The following is a 6,918-nucleotide window of genomic DNA, read 5'->3' as shown; positions in this document are numbered from 1 at the left end:
GAAGTGAGAGCTGGGACACGAATAGACGTATGTATACCTACGTTCACTACAGCACTATTCACAACAGCAAAGAGATGGAAATAACTTAGGTGCCCATCAGCAGATGGGTGGATAACCAAACTGCATAAACACAATGGAATACTATGCAACATTAGGGAATAACGAAGAATCTGCAAAACACCTCATAATATGGATGAACTTGGAGGATACTATGCTGAGTGAAGTAAGTTAATCACAGAAGGGCAAATATGGTACGAGTTCACGATTATAAAAGTCAAGGAAAGGTTTACACAGGCAAGGAAACTTTGTTGGTTACCAGGGATGGGAGGGGAGAGGAGAGGAGGGAAAACTGCTAGCCAGGTAAGAGACACGTATTGATTTGGGTGAAGGAAAAGGTAATATACCAAGACAAGTGATCAGCACAGTACCACTAAGGAAAAGGAAGACACAGAGAGGTTAATAACAAACATTAATCTGCAAGTGGACGCACAGCCAGACAGGCAAGGGGACCAGGTACGGTAGAATGTGAAAATGTCCTTGACCATGTGTCGGTCTGGCAGATGGTATTTCTATACACATATTTGTATGTGCTTTCAAATGTCCACATACACATATAATAGAATGAACAGGGAACAAAGTTACAACTTCTCAGCCACAGCCAAACACCTTGAGGGAGTGAGTCACTGGCCCTGTGGGCTCAGGACCATGGTTATGGGGGGACATCTAGCCCAACCTACATAACACAGAACACAAATACATTATTCTACATCCTACTTTGGTGAGTCGTGACTGGGATCTAGAAAGCTTGCAAGAGGCCATCTAAGATGCAACTATCAGTCTCTCTCCTCGTCTAGAGCAAATAAGAGTGAAGAAAATCAAAGACACATGGAAACAATTAGTCCAAGGGAGTAGTGGTCCATGGGACCTTGGCCTCAACGACCAAGATACTAGACCTAGATGGTGCCTGGCTACCACTGCCAACCACTAGAAAAGGGATCAAAATTGGAGATCCTGGAGAGTGGGAGAAAACAAAACTCAAAATAATAATAAGGACCAGGCTTACTGGTCTGATAGAGACTTTCACTCACATCACAATAACAATTAAAAAATCAACACAGGTCATGACAAAAAATTGCAAAGGGATGGGACAACGTGAATGTTTGCTTTTAATATCATCAAGGTCCATTATTACGTTTTTAAGAAAATACATCTGGCGTTCTATAACAATTGATATAAATCTAAGGAACTAGAAGACGGATGAAATCTTATGACAGGAAATGGTCTAATAGCTATTTTATGACTATAGCAGTTTTTCAAATATTTATGCAGCAGAATCTGAGTCTATAAAGTCAGAGCAGAGCAGTTGTGATTAAAGCTGGGCACAGGGTCCCACACGCTGGCCCTCTCTTTCTCTCTCCCCACATGACTCCCTCACCTCTCCCATTCATTTTGAAAACCACTGCCTTACGGGCTTACCGATTTTCACCTTTTAAACTGTATTTTCGGAGAGAATGAGCAAAGTCGCCCGCACACTGTTCCATCTTTCCATGTAAGTGCTCCTCAATTTCCCTAGTCCCACAGCATCATCTCCCCTATGGCACTCAAAGTACTTGGTTTTTCCAATTTGCAGTTCAATTCCTAAAGCCTGGTAATGTTTTCCCAGTGTTCTGGAGACCCAGTATTCTCAGAATTTCTTCAGAATACACTGTTCTGAAGCAGGTTGGCAATCAATCTTTACTATTTAAAAAGATGTCAATAAAGTGTTTGAAGCCCTGTTTGTTGGTTTTTAAATTTGTTACTGGGTATGTAGAGAGCTTTATTTAACAATGCAGTGTACAATTAGACTAATCTGGAATGTATTTACTCAAACTAGAATGATCTGGAAGTTCAGCCTCACCACTGTGTGTCTACTAATAACAACCAAATTTTAACCAAACACAAAAATACAACTCCTCCCCCAATATGTGCCCTAATTTAGCATCTCTTTGATCCCACGCCCGTTTGGGCCCTGAATGTCATCAGCTTCCCAGTACATGGCACCAGTGTTCTGAATCTCTGTCATTTCAATGTGCCAACTCCCTCCAGACCGCCTGAGATGGGCCCTCTCTCAGGCCTCACTCTTACGCTCTACTCTCCCTAGATTCTGCAATGCACCTTGAACCTGTCTCCTGGATCATCGTCTTTTGCTGCGATCCACACACATCTTGGGTTGAACCACATGAAGTTGCAGACATGACTGTTTTTGACCTACAAGAATGGCAATCTCATGTGTTTGACAACAATTTATCACTACCTAATACCCCTACCCTCTAAACATTTTCTATTCCATTCCATTATTAAAAGAAAATGCTTACTTTAATGCTGCTAAAGTTGGTTAAGGGATTACATTAATGACTGTATTCCAAACAATCTCAGTACCATGGCCACGTCTGTCCAAAAGCAAAGACGAGAAGTCAAGAGGGGGGCAGGGAAAATGGAGAGACGGAAACAGGGAAGCAGGTGGAAAAGAGAGTGCTGACCCACTGTGGGGACAGCAGCCAACGCCACAGAACAAACTGTGTCTAAGTCATCGAATGGGAAATTGACGCGCTGTGTAAACTTTCACCTAAAACACAGTAAAATGTTCCCCCCTCAAAAACAGAATCTCAATCACATTTTAACAACTTTTTATTGTGATCTGGGTGAAGGTTTACAGAGCAAACCTGTTCTCCATTCAGTAGTTCACGCCCATTTTGTTTCATGTCGTTGAATGCAATCCCCACAATGTAACAGCTCTCATCTCACTTCCTCCATTTTCCATTTCCATTCCTCCACCCTTCCCTAACCATTCCTGCCTCCTGAACTTTGTCTTTGAGCAAGAATTGTTGATTGTTCTAAGTGTGTACCTGCCTAGTGTTACTGTTCACCTTATACAACTGTTTATTATTTGGCTGAAAGTTGAGCCGTGAGGGTGAATTCGGTCCCAGGCTCCAAGGGTGACTACAGGCTACAGTCCTTAGGGTTCCACAAGTCTCCATCTGGCCAGTGAGCTTGTTCTTAGGATTCTGAGCTTTGTTCCTTTTTCTCCCGCTCTCCCCAGGACCTTCTAATGTGATCTCAGAGCCGTCAGTACTGGTGGCTGGGCACCATCTACCTCTGCTCTCAAGGTCATGGAAGCTGAGGTTCACATGACCCTAATAGTTCTTTGGACTAACTGTTTCCACGCATCTTTAATTTTCTTTACTCTCCTTTGCTCTCTCAGTCACATATTAGGATGTCCTTTAAGTGTGTCACTTGTGACTTAACCACACATCTTCACACACAGTCTGCCTCCACCACTCCTAAGCCAGATTTAGGATGCATCTGTCTGTTCTTTTCTTAGATATATCCTCACCAAAAAAAAAATTAAATAAATAAAGGCAGATTAATGCCATTGGGAGAGACAGCCCAAAGGAGTTTATTTCCCCTTAAACCTCATTTGCCACTGAGCAAATGAATCAATTTTTTGTGTCAAAGATGGGAAATGGCTTTGTCATGTGCTTGCCTTCCTTTTGTTCAAAGTTAAACAGAACAACAATCCAACTCCATAGCCTGGCCTGCCCCTCCGGTCTTCAACTGTTCACCGTGCAAACGGCACGACAGCACAATCCACATCACCATTAGTGCCTCCACTTTTCACACTAAAGCTAAAAGGCTTAAATCGGTCCTATTTCCATAAATTCTATGTTGCCATTTCTCTATTTAAGAAACAAACATTTAAAAAAAAAAAAAAAAACATGGAAAGTAACTGTTGGAGGGGGCATGGAGAACTCGGAACCCTTGTGCACTGCTGGCAAGAATGTAAATTAGTGCAGCCACTGAGGAAAACAATTTGGTGGGACCTCAGAGAGTTAAACCTTATGACCCAGCAATTCACTCCTAGGAATGTACCCAAAAGTTTTAAATGATATCTGTACACCAGTCTTCACAGCAGCATTAGTCACAACAGCCAAAAAGGTTGCAAACAACACAAATGTCCATAGAGAGATGAAGGGAAAAACAAAACGTGGAATATTATTCAGCCACAAAAGGAAAGACGTTCTAACACATATTACCACACAGATGACCTTTGCAGACATTATGCTCAGTGAAACAAGCCAGACAAAAAAGGACAAATATCGTCTGATTCCACTTACAGGAAGTATTTAGAACAGGGAAACTCACTCAGACAGAAATTAGAATAGAGATTATCAGGGGCTAAAACAAAAAACTAAAACCAAACTCATGCCAGAGTCAACTCTGACTCATAGCGACCCTCACTGGATTTCCGAGGCAGTAAATATTTACAGGATTGCTCCATTTTCCTTCTGCAGAGTGGCTGCTGGGTTTGAACCACCAACCTTCTGGTTAGCAGTGAAATGCCTCGAGGCAGCGTAACACCAGCGCTCCTATCAGGGGCTAGGCAGAGAATATTCTGACATTATTCAGAGATTCTCACTGGCCAATTTTTTTTCTTCCGGTTGTTGTATACGGGGTCACTATGAGTCGGAACAGACTCAACAGCATCTAACAACAACAGGGGCAAGGTGTAACAAGGTGTAGTTTATTGGGTATAGTTTCTCTTTGGGATAAAAAAGATCCCGAAACAGGAGTGACGACTACACAACACTGTGAATGTACACTTTATTGTACACTCAAAAATGGCTAACATGGTAAACTGTTATGTATGTTTTACCACAGTAACAAACAAAAAGAAAAAAACCTGTAACCTATCTGACCTGCTCTCCTGGAGGTGAATTTAGCCTCCTTTGTAGCAAATCCTAAAATGATCTCATACAGTCACATGTCACTGCTTACTGAGCAAACAACACTCCACATTCCAAAGAGATTAAATTCCCAACCCATTTATACTCTACTGTACGCACCACTCCAAGGAACTCTTCATCAGCCACTATACAGGCCCAAGTCTCATTATAAAATATGCATGTTTCTTACCACTTTCAGGACTAAGCCTGGAATCCTTACCTAGATAAAGATCAGCAGAACGCCCAAGTGTCCTGTGGCCATCCTCTGGTTCTCCCTGCAGAGAATCAATGAAATCCTGAGGGAGGTTTTTCCTTAAAGACATTAGGATACAAGTCACAGTAAGCACTATTAAAAATCCTAAATGGGAAAAAGATCTTACTCAGTGACTAGTGAAATGAACAGAAAGCTCTTGACCTACCCTTATTTCTCATGCACTCTAAGGGCTTGTTGCTCACCAGATGATGATATTCGGTGGACGCCTCAGCACCTGCAACAGAGCCCTTCCTGAAATAAGACTTCGATTTCTAGAGTTCAGTGTGGTAGGCACCGTGCTAGGCGGCTAAAACAGCAAAAATCCAAAGCAGCTGCTGCCTAGTGGTTCCAACCTGTGTGTAGCAGAGCAGAACTGGGCTCCGCATTTTCAGCGGCTGAGCTCTTTCAGAAGCAGACTGCCAGGCCTTCCTTTCCAGGGGCCTCTGGGTAGATTTGAACTGCCAACCTTTTGATTTGGTAGTAGCCAAACACGGAATCCTTTGCACTACTTAGGAGCCTAGGCAGCTAAAATTTATCTCATTTAATCAACTGACAAAGGGCTTAACTCTCAGGGTTGTAAGGCTATGCTCAGAGTTGCTCCTCAAATAATTGTCCATTATTTTGAAAATCATTGAAGGACTAGGGCTCAGGTATTGATAGTTTTTTTAGCTCTCCAAGGAATTCTAATACAAAACCACCATGCAGAATTAATCTCAGACATATTTAACAGTAGCAGCAGCAGTACCCTAAATCAAAAACAACCCTCCATAGCACGGCTGGTCCTAAGTCAACGTGGCCCCACAAGGACCTTGTAAATAAGCCTCCCTCAAATGTTGGAATTCCACTCTCCCCTGACCGCATGCTGTCACCATCGCCCACATAATTGCACATGTGGACCCAAGTCTCTGGTGTCTACCCCAAACCATGCTTACATCTTTCCATTTCCCATTCAACCTCTTTAGGTAGAATGCAACCTGGTATCAGATTAAAATAATTCCCATAAAAACACAATCCAAAATATACTAAGCCAGGAAGTTGACACTCTGTCAGAAAAGTTGCTAATACTTTTGTCTTGGCTGCAGTTTGTGTGAAAAGGCATGCCTGAGAATACAAAGGTTCTTAATCTCCCCATATGCAACTTGCTTACCTAGGTATTTGCCACTTTTAGGATATAAACACATAATTAATCCACCCACAGCCTTGGAGTCCATTCCAACTCACAGTAACCCTGGAGGACAAAGTAGAACTGCCCTGAAATCTTTCTCCTGCAGAACAGCTGGTGGATCTGAACCGCCAACCTTTTGGTTAACAGCTAAATGTTTTAACCACTACACCACAGGGTATTAATAAGAGCCTGGTTTAGTTCGAACAGTCACCCACTAATCCAATCACGTGAACCTCTTCTCCCTAAATACAGAAATCACTTTTAGTATTTTCTGTAATTTACTTATCATCAAGGTGTTTTTAAAAAGTGCTCCATGAATTTCACCACAGAACGTCATTAGTAGCTATTCATGTGAAACAGAGCAATCAAGAACATAAGAGAACTCAGGGGAATCTTCAGTGGGCACATATCAATCCAAATCTCAGTGAGCACACAAGACTACGAAATCAGTGCTTCTGGTTTATGAGATCTCACTTAAAAGGTTTTCTACTACAAAAGAATTTAGTTTCTCTTCCCCAACAAAGCAAAAGCTCAGACCCCAATATTAGTTGGTAACTTCCTCTAGCTTACGCATTATGATTTAAAACAAGGACCAGATTCAAGACCCCTTGCACAATAAATAGGTTTCTGCTATGGGGACAATTAGTTCAATCCTAACATTAATTTTTAGACCACCACAAAATCCCACTATTTACAAGCACCTAGAAGTCAAGAGAAACATACCCGATCTTTGTCCT

This window comes from Orycteropus afer, unplaced genomic scaffold, assembly GCF_000298275.1.
Source record: "Orycteropus afer afer isolate SDZICR_OR568_19922 unplaced genomic scaffold, OryAfe1.0 scaffold00018, whole genome shotgun sequence".
Classification (NCBI taxonomy): domain Eukaryota; kingdom Metazoa; phylum Chordata; class Mammalia; order Tubulidentata; family Orycteropodidae; genus Orycteropus; species Orycteropus afer.
This window is presented reverse-complemented; position numbering follows the sequence as displayed.